The 15,457-nt window shown below is 40.7% G+C and overlaps 1 long non-coding RNA gene across 1 annotated transcript in view; it reads left to right on the top strand.

Annotated features, from left to right (window-relative positions):
* Positions 1 to 4,069, top strand: part of LOC140481642 (uncharacterized) — a 67,920-nt gene extending 63,851 nt beyond the window's left edge. Inside the window, exons 3-4 of the long non-coding RNA XR_011961579.1 lie at positions 1,583 to 1,646; positions 3,559 to 4,069. This is a non-coding gene — a long non-coding RNA (uncharacterized lncRNA). The remainder of the gene's footprint in view (positions 1 to 1,582; positions 1,647 to 3,558) is intronic.
* Positions 4,070 to 15,457: the final 11,388 nt, after the last annotated feature.

Genomic DNA, 15,457 nt, shown 5'->3' with positions numbered 1-15,457 from the left:
GCAAAAGTTTACGGTGTGATGTAACTGAAATTATACATTGAAAAATACCTTGATTGCTTATTGAGCCTTTCATCTGTTTGAATGACCATGTTAGTTTCACTTTTTTCATATGTAAATCACAAAACGTTTTTAAAAAAAAGTTACATTCTTAGGTTAACTGTAACAATTGGTGTTAGCCAGATAAGATGTTGAAGGTGTTAGCCCCCTGTGTTCTCTGTCTGTGCCATAATGTTTAGACTGATTCTAATCTAAAAAGTGAGTTAACAGAGTTTTACATGGATTCATGCAGTTTTTGAGCAAAGTACAATGTAACTCTGCAAGTACAAATTCACCTCATAAACATATACATGTGTGTGCGTGTGTCTGGGGTGGGAGGTTGTGAGTGTGAGAGAGAGTATATATGTGTGTGTGTGTGAGTGTAGAATGTCTAAGTTTGCGAGAAGGTGCATGTGTGAGTGTGGGAGTGTGTGTGTCTGTAGGAGTGCGTGTGTGTCTGGGGTGAGGGTTAGTGAGTGTCTGTGAGAGAGAGTGTATATGTGTGTGTGAGTGTAGAGTGGCCTAAGTCTGTGAGAGGATCCATGTGTGAGTGTGGGAGCGTGTGTGTCCATAGAGATGTGTGTGAGTGTCTGCGTGCGCGTCGTGTGTAAACGTGTGTCTCTGTTTATGTGTGTGTATAGGAGTGCCTGTGTTTTTGTGTGTGTGTGTGTGTGTGTGTGTGTGTAGTGCAGTGGTGGTCACCTGTAATGTGACATGAACCCAAGGTACCGGTTGAGGCCCTCCCTATGGGTACCGAACTTAGCTATCAGCCTCTGCTCGGCCACTTTTCGCTGCTGCCTGTCCCAAAGTCTGCCTTGGAGGATGGTCACCCGAAGGTCGAGGTAGATTGTCCTGGGCCTCTGAAGTGTTCCCCATCTGGGAGGGAATGCTCCTGTCTGTTGATTGTTGTGCAGTGCCCATTCATCCATTGCCGTAGCCTTTGCTCGATTTCCCCAGTGTACCATGCCTCAGGGCATGGCCATGAATTACATGGCCTACTTCTGTCCGGTTCCTTTATCATCATTGGTTTATTATTCTTCAATTCCCTGCTGAACTCTGGTGTAGGAAAGCCATCACTACAAGATTGGCAGTGATATAAAGAAATGGCCCAACACTGCCTCAACAAGACAACAATTGATTGGCAAATATTTCATCATTAGCATTATCATCTCCATCTTCAGATTTGCAGAAGAAATATAAGCAGAGTGTTGATAGAATGTGGACTTGCCATTTTCATTGCTCTGCTATTAAGGAGATTATGCTTCGTCTTGGTCAATGCAGTCTTCAAGATGTCTTAGGTTACAATTCCATTCAGAAACTGTTGTTACTAACAGAGAAAGCAGAATCTTATACATCCCTGCACAATATGGGCTATGGCTAGAAGTCTAGGAAAATCATGTGTGATCAGCAAGGCCATTGTTGATATTGAGATCAATTAGGCATATTTTCCAATAAAGTTCTGGACACTGAGATGAGATTAGTGCCAGGAAGCTGGGACTATTGCTTGTTATCACACTCAGAAACACCATATCTCATTCATTTGCAGGTTCCTCTTCTACCATGCGCCAGAGAGAAACTAGGTGTACAGAATTCCCAATGGTCAAGACAAAGTGAGTACCTGGCAACTCCTGCTCATCGCTTCCATCACTGGACCATCATCTTGGAAAGCTGGCACTAACACCTGAGGGTACACCCCAGATAGTGGCAGCATGCACCCCACATCCAGGGAAACTATCTGAAATGTGCCAACCTCTCCACCCCATCATGGCACATCTTTGATTCGGTTACAGTATGTTCCTGCACTTTAATGAAGTACCTTGGAGCGCATCAGCAACTATCGTTGAGATCCTGCTACAAGTTCTTTTTTTAATCAAAAGGAAATCTAACCTTCATTGTGCACAGGAACAGTCAGCTCACAACCAGCCCAGGCTGCAGCTCTGAGCTGCTTAATTGCTCTTTGAATGTTGATTCACTTGACGCCTATCTGGTTGCTCACAACATTCCTCGCTTGGTTTCTTTTGCGTCTTTTGTGCATTACCCCCTCTGCAAGAACTGAAAGGCTCACAGAGCTGTTGCATTGCCTTGGTTCCTAGCTTGAATACAAAGGCAGCCATCTTGTCATGTTTGACAAAAGCTTTATGTCAATGGGGGTGGACATGTTGCTGTATAGGTCCTTGCTACACACCTGTACCCTGTGCCAGGAGTTGTCCCAATCAAACACATTGCATGTGCTTCAATCCAATGATCATGTCTCAAATTCCAAGTGCAGTAGTTATCAATAAAAATCCAGGGAGGCATTTATCACTCAGGGGGTTAAGATAGAGTAGGTTAATGGTGGCCTCTGATATCAGTCCATGGCTTGGATGTCTGGTCAGGGCAGTGATCGTCTGAGCATCCTTCCTCCGCAGTCAGGGAACAAAAAATGAGTTAAAGTCTTCAAAGGATGATGGCATAGTTGCAGAATGAGAGAGAAGAGAGGGAAAGAGAAAACCAACAACTAGAAATAATAGGTTAATTAAGCATTAATTGTAAGAAGTCAAAATAGACACTTCCTTCTAAATAGGAAATTGGTGTTGGAAATTGGGTAATTTTTAAAATCTGTGTTCATTGAGTATTCCATAGTCAGTGTTTCCTGCTTGGCATAATGCATTCAACTGTTATGAAGTTGAAGACGTGCACTATACCTTTAAGACAGAGTGAAAGCTGTTTTGCACTGAGAGCTTGCAGGCACCTGTCATGTGAGTAACTAGCAGTCTCAGAGTGTACTGGAAAATTGAAAATATGTCACATTTGGCTGTGAAACAAATTCCTGAGTTTTAGCTGCTATGTTTTCACCATAGTTTAATTTTAACCAAACTGTTTAAATTATGCCCCAAGATACTAAAACCCATTCAAATTTGCATTTTACTCATTTGCCAAACTTGAACCAATGAAATTATCTGATGTTTGGGATACAAAAGGCAGGCATTTTGGAGAGTTAGCCAGAGAGACAGCAACCTGTGATACTCTCTCTATCATAGGTACCTTTTTCATATGAAACATCTTTGTAGCAAAAGACCAAAGACAACCCAGGGAGAGCTACAGCCAAAGGAAGAAGGACACTGGAAACAACTGCCGCTATCTGTTTAGAAAATTAAGTTGATGTAATTTTATTAGGCCCTTTTATTGGAACAATATTATTATAGAGTGGGAGGCAGATAACAAATCTTTAAGAGAAAGGAGGCTTAGAGTTGTAAATAGTTGTTGTTTAATGTTCATTTTTAGACTTAAAGAATAAAATTGACATTTGTTTCTTTAAATAGAATTTGGGGAGTTCTCTGTCACTCGTACTTTGACAGATTATGAGGAGAGGTGAGCTTTTCTGGGTGTTTGGTTTAATTAGCAGAAGTGTTCACTGCCGTGTCATAACACAACTATTACAATAGTAACTAGCCTTCCGCAAGCATAAATTTAAAATAAAGTGTTCCTTAATCCTATTATGTGGAAGTGCTTTCAAGAATAAGAGAGATTTTTTTCTCTCAGCAGGAAATCTAACCTTCAAGTGGGCAAGGGGACAATCGTTATCCAACATCATGAGCGGCTGTCCCATGGTCATTGGGCAAAAGAATAGTTTATTGACACAGAGTAAGTTACCTGACTGCAGAGATATGGTACACTGCCTCAGAGGCAAAGGTCTGTACTCATCACATGGTCCTCAGAGAGCTGTCTTCCTCAGATGGAATATGAACCAGAAGAAAAGAAGGAAAACCCAGGGATGAATTCCTGGACACCTCGGCTAGGGAGCAAGATGTTACCTTCTTAACTTTAAAAAGACTAATACAGTCCACACCAGCATCCTATTTGTCCTCTGGTATCGGTGTACCATCACCAATGTATTCTTTTTTTTCTAAACTGCTGCTTCTTAACAAACTGAATAAATTATCACAAAATTATTAACACATAGTCAATTGCTTACAAAACCCCAAAATCAACTGTGGTCTCAATAGTGGGATATCACAGATATCAAGGTTTAATTGGCTTTAGGTCTGAGGAAAAGGGGACTTAAATTTTAGTTAAACATGTGCTGTGTGGTTCTTAAAGTGAAATAAGAAGTCACAGTAGAGTATTTTAAAATATGATTGATAGATATTTTAATGGAAAAGATAGGGCCTATAGTAGCATGAGCTGTATTGGAAATTGAAGAATTGAGAATTATGAGTTCATCCTTGATAGGCTTAAGAAATAGGTTGAAAGGAACAAACTGAGTTAGAAACGGGCTGTAATAAATTAACCTGTAATGCCCATGCTTTACGGTTAGGTAAGAAAAAGAAAAATCTGTGGGAATTAATAAAAGAGCTGCAGGATAAAACTGATTGCCAGCAGGAAAGCAATGATCCCAATGCTAATTGTAACGTGAGGAAAAGACTACGCATTTGACCCATTGTATCCATTTCCAATGGATATTGATTTTGAAACAGATCATGGAACGGACTTCTCCCTGATTTAGCTGAAATCAAAAGTTGCCAACCCGAAATCTGTGAACAAACAGCAGCTACTATCTCATGAGACAAGACAGTAAACCTTAGAAATAGTGTTTTCCCTGCTGCTCCACATCTCCAATGGAGATGTTACCCAGCAGGTGGAAGGGGTGACCTAAGGTATAGTCAAGGAAACATCAAGTCCTTGAAAGGGTTGCTTTCCCTGACTGAAGTTAAAGATGCCCCCTGTGAAAAATGGACTGTATTTACACAGAGTTCCTATAACTATTATTATGTGACCATCCCTTACATTTAATTGAAATCAGCAATAAAAAAAGGGGTAAGTCTAAAAACACCACTGATACAAATTTTATTTGGTTGCAAGTTTTTAAAAAGTGAATTTCACTGCGAAAAGGATGAACCTATGTTTAGAAAGTGATTTTTTTTAAGGGCTGGAAAAATTTCTTTTTGTTGTAAAACAAAGTCCAGATTGTTACATGCAGATAAGTAAAATTGACAGACATCCAATTTGAACATGCATACTTCTGTTCTAGCTTCCAGTGGGGGGGAGAAAAACCTGTAAACAAGAGATATGAATGAGAAAACACACAGAACAGCTTTGAGGAACACTCTGTCTTCCCTGTCCCCTTATCAGATAAGCAGAGAGTTGACACTTTCTGCTGACAGCTTTTAAATCAGACTACACACCCTCCGTGTGGCTAGATGTGTGATTTTGGTCAGGACTATGTTTTGAATATCGGAATTTACAAATATGTTTGGACATTATTAACCCATTAGGCTTCTAACATTGCCTCAGTGGGTTTGTTCTTTTCATTTTTAAACAGGGTTCAAGAACAGTAGGAGCTACCCAGGAGTCTTGCTGAGACAAAGTGTTTGAGAACAGGAGAATCCTGGACTGACTGTGATCACTGTTTGAAATCATCAAGCCTGGACAGACACGTTTCTGATATTGGGATTGACCAATCAAAGATGGCAGCAGAGTAGCAGTATTTAGGCTTTTGCTTGTCAGCTGCTGCCCTCCTTCCTTTTCTCTTTTTCTTTTTTTCCCACTTTTGTTTTTTTCTCTACAGTTCTCTCTATCTTTTGCCTTTGAGGAGCTTGGCTGTGGCAAAACCTACTGCATTGACGATGGCAGCAAGTTTGGGCCCAGCAGCGAGAGATAGCACAGGAGCGTGGCAATTACAATGTTGGTGGGGCCCAGCGCAGGACTCAAGATGATGGAAGTGGTACCAGCAATGATGGTGGCTCTGATGTCAGCACTGGATAAAGGGTTACACTCTTGCATTTGCTCAGGAAGCTTGTGGACTCTGACACTTAGGTTGATTCCAAGATGGCGGCACTGTCAGCGAGGTACGCCCAGTGGTGAGTGATAATAGCAGAGCATGGTGGCTTCAAGGTTAATGGGTCTGGTACAGGCAGCGACAAGGCACAGGATTTGAGATGGCAGCACCGTGGGTTGAGCACAGATGGAATAGGTGAACCCGCCTCAAGACTCATGGCAATATTAGTGTTGATGGTGATCTAGGCATTTTCCTTTTCATTTTCATAGAATCACTACAGTGTGGAAACAGGCTATTCAGCCCACCAAACCTACACATGACCCTCTGAACTGCATCCCACCCAGTCCCAACCCCCACCCCCCTCCCCCCATAACCCTACATTTTCCAATTAATACACCTAACCTACACATCCCTGGACACTATGGGAAACTTAAGCATGGCCAATCCACCTAGCCTGCACATCTTTGAATCATGGGAGGAAATGAGAGTATCCAAAGGATACCCACATCGCCATGAGGACAATGTGCAAACTCAACACGGACAGTCACCAGAGGGTGGAATTGAACCTGGGTTCCTGGTGCTATGAGGCAGTAGTGTTAACCACTGACCCACCGCACCACCCTTTTTTATTCCTTTAATCTTGGTTCTTGTAAAGAGTTGCCACTCTCCAAAACACTTTAGGATTTTAGGCTTCTTCTTAAGTTCAGGAACTGCCCAAAGCTTAAATATTGATGATTCTAGCAGCTTCAGTGCATTCGCTGTAACATATATTTAAGAAATTAAATAACTAAACCTGTACATTAAGAAAAAAGGGCAATCGTGCAAGGGCCTATATTGAGGGATGATGAGTTCAGATGGGCTGATACCGTATTTGTTTCTGATGCTGGCTGCAGAAATCTGTTTAAATACTCTGTGCTGCTCTCAAGACTGATACATACCTCAGGTTGTACAAGGTTCTTCTCCAATTTGTTTTTGTAATTGTGAATCCAATGGGTGTTCAAGGTTCATGCCTGTTAAAATGCACATTACATTTGTCTAGCTTGTCTAACTCCTTTTGGAACCCCTTAAGAATCGCACAAATTCTACCCCTCTTAGCGCTTGGCTGAGCTCAGGGCTGCCAATTTCAGTAATCCCTGTACCTTTCCTTTCACTCTTCTCCTGATTGATAAGGGCCAGGTATCCAGCCACACAGAACATTTCAGATATAACCTTAGTTTATATCTCAACAAAATCTGCCGACACTCCCAACTTTGTATTTTGCCGAAACATCAATTCATATTGTGTGGATGAGTGAGATTTGAACCTTCAGCTTTCTGAATAAGAGATGGGAGAGCCACTCCTGAGTCAGGTTGACGCCATTTCATCTGTATGTGATGCAGGAAATGGGCACCAATCAGCTCAGTTAACTGGACATCTGGTCTGCAATGTAGTCTGCGGTCTAGCACCAACAGGTCACAACAAAATTCCCACCTGCCTAATCTTGCCCCTCAACTGAGACGATTCTCAGGTTAAACTCACATTCAGTCACCTGATAAAAGGATAGTCTCTGGGACAAAAGTGACTTTACTTTCATCTATTCAAGAGTGCCAAACCTCAGCTAAACCTCAGTATTCTTGTAGAAGCCTTTATTGCTTAATGACTACCTGCTGTGTTGAAATTATATCAGCTTGCCACTAATGAATGCATATTCACATGTTAACACTGAATGCGTTCGGATATAGACCATTCACATCATCAGAACTCATGGTTGCAAGTAATAAAATTATGAACTTTCTCCTTAGCTAAAATGACTGATTGAATTTTCAAAGGACTTAAAAGCTGAGATAGAAAATATATCCCCAGTTTCCTAAATTCTCAAAGCTGCATATCTTGCCAATGCATTTGCCAAATCTGATAAGTAGCATTGACTTTGGTTTACTTGAGGGGATGTGGACAACACACCAGAACCTTGCACCACTGCCCTCCTAGACAGTGTTAGCAGAGCTAGAAAACGGAATCGTCCTTCAAAGTAAGTAACGTATTTTAATGAAATAAACTCATACAGGGATATAACAGCAACTGGCTTGTTTGTATCCAGCTGAGTTTAATTCAGAACCTGGAAGAATAATTCAGTAAATAACACACTGTTTAGGAGGACAGATGGTAGAAATATTGATCTGGCAGATTTATAGTCTCATAACTCTTTGTTTCATTTTTGGGTGCTTCAATTCCATCGAGGATGAACTCCAAGTGCTTTTGAAAAGGAACGAGATTGCAATAAACATATAGCAAAACATTTATGATTTTTCATGGAGAAAACATTCCCATCTTCTTAAAAGATTGCTCCAGATGATTCAGTTTCCTTCCACAGTCCAAAGATGTGCAGTTTAGGTGGATTGGCCATGCCATATTGTCCATAGTGTCCAGGGTTGTGTAGGCTAGGTGGGTTGGCTATGGGAAATGCAGGGATAGGGTGGGTCTGGGTGGGATCCTTTTTGGAGGGTCGTTGTGCACTCAATGGGCCAAATGGCCTGCTTCCACACTGTAGGGATTCTATTCTACAATGGCTTACCCCTCCAGTCCAGCATAGCCAAAGATATCATCCACTGTTCAGGGAAAGGGTCAACCTGAAACATAATCTTGTTAATGGTGGCACCACAGGGACCTCACTTGTAAGTTTGCTTGATTTGGAAACAGTTGTCCAAAGGTTACCTTAAGTCCTTAGTTTAAAATAACTTTGGAAAAGAGACAGCTTGCAATGGATCAAGACCTGACATGGGTAATTCAGAATTTGGCCAGTGCACTAGAGAGTCATGCATGGACCATTTACAGGTTGATTGATGTGGAGAAAAGTCAGTCAGATGATGCGGTCAGAAATGATGTCTGCAGCATCTCTGGATCACAGATGCTTGAGCAGGTGCAGGAGAACTTCAGCCAAATCCGTGAGGGTGAAGAGACCATGTGGATTAAAAATGTGCACTTGTTTTAAGTCACTACACAAAGAGCATAGCCTGACCAGTTGCCAGCTCAGGGGTTTGAGACATGTATATTAAACTAAGGTGACTGCATTATAATCAAGAATATGCTAATCGGCATGGTAATGGAAATCCTAGCTGTGTCAGAGTGAACACCCATTAAGACATTATATAGAGTAGAGAATACTAATTACTCTAGTATCTGAATTACTGTGTAACATACAATATCACCATAAAAGATAAGATGTTAAGCATCAAGTTTGATTGATGCAGAGTACAAGCCTCTTCTGTTGTCTGACCATATCTGATGTAAGAGAAAGAAAAAAGGTGCAGGTTTCATTTAACAGCCAATTATGCAAAAGAAGCTATATGGGATGCAATAGAGTCAACCTACCTTGCTTATCTGGGTATGGGTACTGAGCACTCATTTAGGGACCGGGAGATATTGCATTACCAATGTGACAGAAATAGTATTGAAATAGATGCAATTGACCCTATTCTAAAACAAGCCATGTCGTGTGTTAATACCCTCCGGGTCTGGATACGATAGGAAAGGTGGACCTGGTGAAAATCTTCAGGAAAGCAACAGACAACGTACACGAGAAGGAAGGTATTCAGGAAAGCCTAGTACCATATCGGAGTCAGTTTTCTGATATAATTCAACTGTTGCCTGAATAAGTTACAATTATTTGAGATCAAGTCCAACAAATGCATAGAACATATTAAACACTGCAGTAACAAGATAGGGCAGTCCTCACTTTCTCCACTGGCTAATGATGTCAAACAAATGGATGGCATCACTTTTTTGGAGCATCTTTATAATCAACTGTACAGAGACACTCAGATTAGGATCATCCCCAACGTTTTCGCTATGACCCAGTTAGTAATGTTTCTATATTTAGTACATTTGGTTCAACGCTCCAGAAGGACACAAAAGGTATGGCAACAAGTACGGCATTTGGAGAATTCAAATATGAGATGAAGCAAGAATCTGAATTATGCAGCTGACCTGCTTAGATAGTATAACCAACTGCCTTTAGAACCCTGAACATAGTAATTCACCAGTATGTATGGACAGTATGTATGGCCAGGGGAAAGTACAATACCACTAAGTACCATCTTATCTCAGGCCAAGAGCCCAAAATGGGTACTGCTTTGGGTTAGGCCACGGGACAAAGGGTGGGATTGAAGGATTAAACAGCACCAATGGATTGCAGATATATGAGCAAATGCAGGAAAACCTGAGCCAACAGCAATGTATTTTAGTGAAATAAGACGTAAGCAGAACCACGTAGAATGGAAGATTAGCAACTGTATACTTGACAGGATAAAGAATGAAACAATGCAGCTACTGTAGCAAAGAGCAATGATGGGAGGTAAATGGAGTAGGTGATAGAATCTAAGAAGCAGCTTGGGCTGTACAAGTAACAAGATATGGGAATCTTGCATGAATATCAACAATGTTTGGTGTATGTATAAACAGAAGAAGGAACTGAAGCTGGGGACTTCTGTCCAGCATGTTGCTGAATTGAATATGTATAAATTATCAAATATGGATTTAAGGAATGAACTTTTAGAAGATTATCTTACACTGCCTGAGGCTGACTCTCCACTTGTGTGCATGAATAAAGCATTATGACCCACATCTGAGTATCCTGGTTATTTGTTAAGTCACAGCAAAATAAAGGTTTTTCCCTCTTGTTGGTTCCCTCACTACCTGCCTTATTCTCATCACGCAGTGAGATAACTTAGGACTCGATCAGTCAGTAGTGGTGTAGTGGAGTCACATTTGGTGATGGAGATTGAAGTCCCATTTTGTGCCCTCCCCACTCTCATTATTTTCTCGAAGTTCAACATGAAGAAGTGCTGATCCATGAGCTGAGGTAGGATGGGCGGGGTGGAGGGCTTGTCTAATTAATGATCAGCAGGACATTTCCTTGCCCCATGTTTGATCTGATACCATGAGACTTCATGGGTCTACAATCAACTTGTGGACTCCCACAGCAATTTGTTCCTGGTTATGAACTACAGTGCTGCTACCTCTGCTGGATCTGTCCTGCCAGTGGGGGAGTGGACATAGTTCTCAATGTATGATTCAATGAGTACAATTATATCAGGATGATGGTTCACCAGTCTGTGAGACAGCTCTTCCAAGTTTGGTATAAACCTCCAGATATAAGTGAGGAAAACTTTGCAAGGGCTGATCTTGCTATTGTTGTTTCCTGTGTCTTGGTTAATGCTGGATAATCCATTGGTTTCACTCATATTAGCCTTTTGAGCACTTTGTTACAACAGGGGTAGCTTCCTAGGCCATTTCAAACGTCACTTTAGAGTTAACTACATTGCTGTGGGTCTGGAGTCACACATACATCAGACAGGTAAGAACAGTAGATTGCTTTCATTTGTACATTACTACATTCTGTCATCAGTTCAATACTACATTAGTAAACCAGATGATTTATTTTTACTATATTCATAAATATTTCATGGTTCTTATTAGACTTTTAATTTGAGGTTTTCAAATTTATATTCCAAGCAGAATCTTTGGAATATTACCTCAGTCTTTGGATTGCTAATCCAGTGATAATACTACTAATCAATTGCCACCACCAAAAAAGATTAATAGAAATTGAAAGCAGCATTTTTTTTTCAAATCAGAGTCTCAGCAGGCTGGATGTTTACCTTCAAAATTTAAAGAGCAGAAAAATGATGTAACTGGACAATTTGCCAGCTCTATGAACCTTATCTATCTTTTACACACATTCATATCTCCTCATACTTATAATTCTCACCCTGTGTGAAACAGATGTCATTTCAGACAGGCTAGGGACTGTTAGAACTCCACACACACAACAGATGATTTAGAGGCCTCTTTGGACAGGGAAAAGTGTATGAAAAAACTGGCTAACAGATAACACAGGCCTTAGTGCTCGCCACAACGCAATATACCATGTGTACAAATGACCAGCTGATTCCTATGTTTTGCTAGTTCAACTATATTGAGCATCTCTTGTACCACTGAAATTCCTTCCTTCTGCACCCTGGACCAAATCTTGAATAAAGAGAAAACATTACAAAGCTGACAGATGACAGCCCATGCTGCCTAAGATTTAAAAAAAAATCTCCAAAAAACACAGTCCATTTTCAGATTTCCAATGTCAACATGAATTGCAGAACTACATGGACAGTCAGAATCACAAGCCCAACACAAGATCCAGGAGAGTGACTTTAGATGTGACCTTGCCTTTCCGGGAACATCTGAAAAAAACATGAACAAACATCAAAACCAGAAACGATTCATGAACCAACCTGACTGGATGCACAACAATCTGTACCTCAATACCTGTTCTCAGAGGGTCATAATCAGAGAGTCACACAGCATGGAACCAGCTTCTTTGGTCCAAAGGGTTGATGCAAACAGACAACAAACTTCACTGATTCCATTTCCCTCAACTTGGTTCATATCTCTGGCATTTTAAGTGCTCAGCCAGATGTTTTTTAAATGTTGTGACAGTATCTTCGACCACCGTTTTAGGCTTCATGTTCCATATATATCTGGGTGGAAAAAAAACATTAATCTCATCTAAACCATTTGCTCCTCACCTTAAACTTATGTCTCTGCTCTTACACACATCTGCCTTGGGGAAGAGATTCTCACAATTTGCTTTGTCAATGCCTCTCATAATTTTATATACCTCAATCAGATACTCCCCTCGGTCTCCTCTGCTCCAAGGAAAACAAACTCAGACCATCCAATGTTTCCTCATAACTGAGAGCTTTCATTCCAGGTAACATCTGGTGAATCACCTCTGCGCCCTCTCCTGTTCAATCATATCTTTCCGATAGTTTGGGAACCAGAACTGCAGACAGTATTCAATCTTTGGCAAAAGTGAGGACTGCAGACGCTGGAAACCAAAGTTTAGATCAGAGTAGTGCTGGAAAAGCACAAAAGGTTAGGCAGCATCCGAGGAGCAGGAAAATCGACGTTTCCGGCAAAAGCCCTTCATCAGGAATAGGCCGAACCAAAGTTTAATGAAGTTGCACATACTCTTATCTTTTGGAACAGCCTTCCATGTGGGACCTTGTCAAAGGCTTATTGAAGTCCATGTGAACCATATGAACTATACTACCCTCATTCCTGATGAAGGACTTTTGCCCGAAACGTCGATTTTACTGTTCTTCGGATGTCTGCCTGAACTGCTGTGCTTTTCCAGCACCACTCTAATCTAGACTCTGGTTTCTAGCATCTGCAGTCATTGTTTTTACCTACCCTCATTAATAAATCACCTTTTCAAAAAACTCAATTAAATTTGTCAGATAGGATTCGATCTTAACAAATCCATGCTGATGATTCCTGATCAATCCCAGCCTTTCCCATCAATCCCATTCTTCACAATATTTTTCCAATAATGTCCCGAGCACTGATTTCAAACTAACTGGTTTGTAATTACCTGGCCCATGCCTGCTGAACTTCCCAATCAAAGGAATCACATTAGCTACAGTCATTCAGCACTTCACCCGTAGCCAACAAAGTATTAAATATCTCCATCACGGCCCCAGAAAACTCCTTCGTTACTTTCCATAGCACCTGGGATACGTATCATTAGACCCCAGGAGTTTGTGGACTCATATGCCCGTTAAAATGTCTAATACCTTCTCCTTATTAATCTTAATGAGTTTTGGAAGCTCACCATCCCAACTAAAATCCTGATTTGGAGATGCTGGTGTTGGACTGGGGTGTACAAAGTTAAAAAAAAAATCGCACAACACCAGATTATAGTTCAACAGGTTTATTTGGAAGTATTAGCTTTCGGAGTGCTGCACGAAGGAATAGCGCTCTGAAAGCTAGTGCTTCCAAATAAACCTATGAGACTCTAACCTGGTGTTGTGTGATTTTTTTAACTAAAATCCTTGCATATAATCTCTTTCTCCTCTGTGAAGGGCAATGAGCAGTATTTATTTAAAACCACGCCCACATATGCTCGTTCCACACACAGGTTGTCTTTTTGGTCTCTTAAAAATCTCACCACTCTTTCAAAATCCTCTAACCCTGAATATATTTATAAAAAAGCATTGAGGTTTCTCTTAATCCCATCTGCCAACAATACTTCATGTCCCCTCTTTGCCCTCCTTATTTCCTTTTTAAGCAATCTCCTACAGTCTCTCTACTTTTGAAGGCACTGTGCCACTTTTATTGCACTATACCTGTTACATGCTTCCTTCTTTTTCTTTACAAAGCTTTTGATAGCTCTTGACTTCCAAAAATTCCTGGACCTGCTGCTATTGCCCTTCACTCTCATACATATCCTATCATTGTCAGGATCTATCAGCCGTAGTCATCAAACAAACATTTCCGTTAAAACTATAAAGATAGTATCACTTTATCATTACTTTTTGTGGAAAACTGATTGCTTTAAAGCCAATAATTCTGCAAGGAATTGTTGCACATTTGAAAGCAAGTTTCTGAAACTCATTGTAAATTGTGATTACACTGCTACTTTGTTAAACCCGGGAGAGAAGATGTTTATGGATGGTCCTGCACCAGGGTTGTATGCAGGGAGAGAGTTACGTAACTACAAGTAGCTAATTATTTGGAAAATTGTTCATAGGATTTAGGTATCACTGGTTTGACCAGCATTAATTGCCTGTTCCTAATTGTTCAGTTGGCTGCTGAGAATTAACCATGTTTCTATGGTTCTGGAACCACATGTAAGCCAGAACAGGGCAATAGCAGCAAATTTCTTCATCAAAGGATATTAGTGAATCAGATGGCTTTTTACAAGAGTTGGTTACTATTAGATCACCCATCTCAGATTTTACCGAATTCTGGAATTCAAAATTTACCATTCACCGTGGTAGGATTTGAAACAACATCCTCAGGATACTGTTTTGGATCACCACTATGCCACCACCACAAGTAGTTGTGCATTCCAAAGGTCATCGGCCTGATGACAACTCTCTGGTTTCTTCCAGGGCAGTTGAACAGCTAATTACTGGGTATAAAAAAGAAATTCTGACCTCTGGAAGGGGAGCTGGTGTACCTGTCTGTACAATAAAAAATATGCTCAACATCTAGAGAAAACAAATTATTTTCTTCCAATAATCACTGGAAGCTGTTACCCCTTACTGAGGGAACTTTGCAGTTAATGTACCAAACACCCTGTGTCCCTGTGAAGAAGTGTTACAGCCTGGGGAAAGAGATTCAATGCTCCAGCAAATAAAAGGATCATTGGCTTTAAACCTTGTGAACTGGTCCTAGTGATTGCAGTTCCCAGTTTTATTTCTTTTTACCCATAAAGTGATATTTTGTGTTTGTTTGCTGTATTCTTTGATTATATTATTGTTGTGACCCTTGAGATTGAGAATCAGTGCACTTTCCTAAATCCATCAAGCAACATTCAATTGAAGACAACAATGTGCATCATTACAGGAATTGTCTGTTCAACATCCCTCATCTGCAGTGACTCACCCATGCTGCAAATCAATTATGACTCAATCTGCCCACTGCAAGTTTACAGACCTGGCATCCTAGATAGAGAGGGTTCCTGAAGAAACAGATCTCCATTAGATCAAGGAATAGGAAGGATGGGAAAGCACTAACAAATACCATATGCCAAATGCCCATCCATTAAATGGCAGGCATTGAACTAATAAGCTGAGACTAGTCCCTGTTAATCAGACTCAGTACAAACTGGGGCCTTGGTGCAGC

The sequence above is a fragment of the Chiloscyllium punctatum genome, chromosome 9 (genome assembly GCF_047496795.1).
Source record: "Chiloscyllium punctatum isolate Juve2018m chromosome 9, sChiPun1.3, whole genome shotgun sequence".
NCBI lineage: Eukaryota > Metazoa > Chordata > Chondrichthyes > Orectolobiformes > Hemiscylliidae > Chiloscyllium > Chiloscyllium punctatum.
Note: the sequence above shows the minus strand (reverse complement) of the source record. Positions and strands in the feature narration are given on the sequence as shown.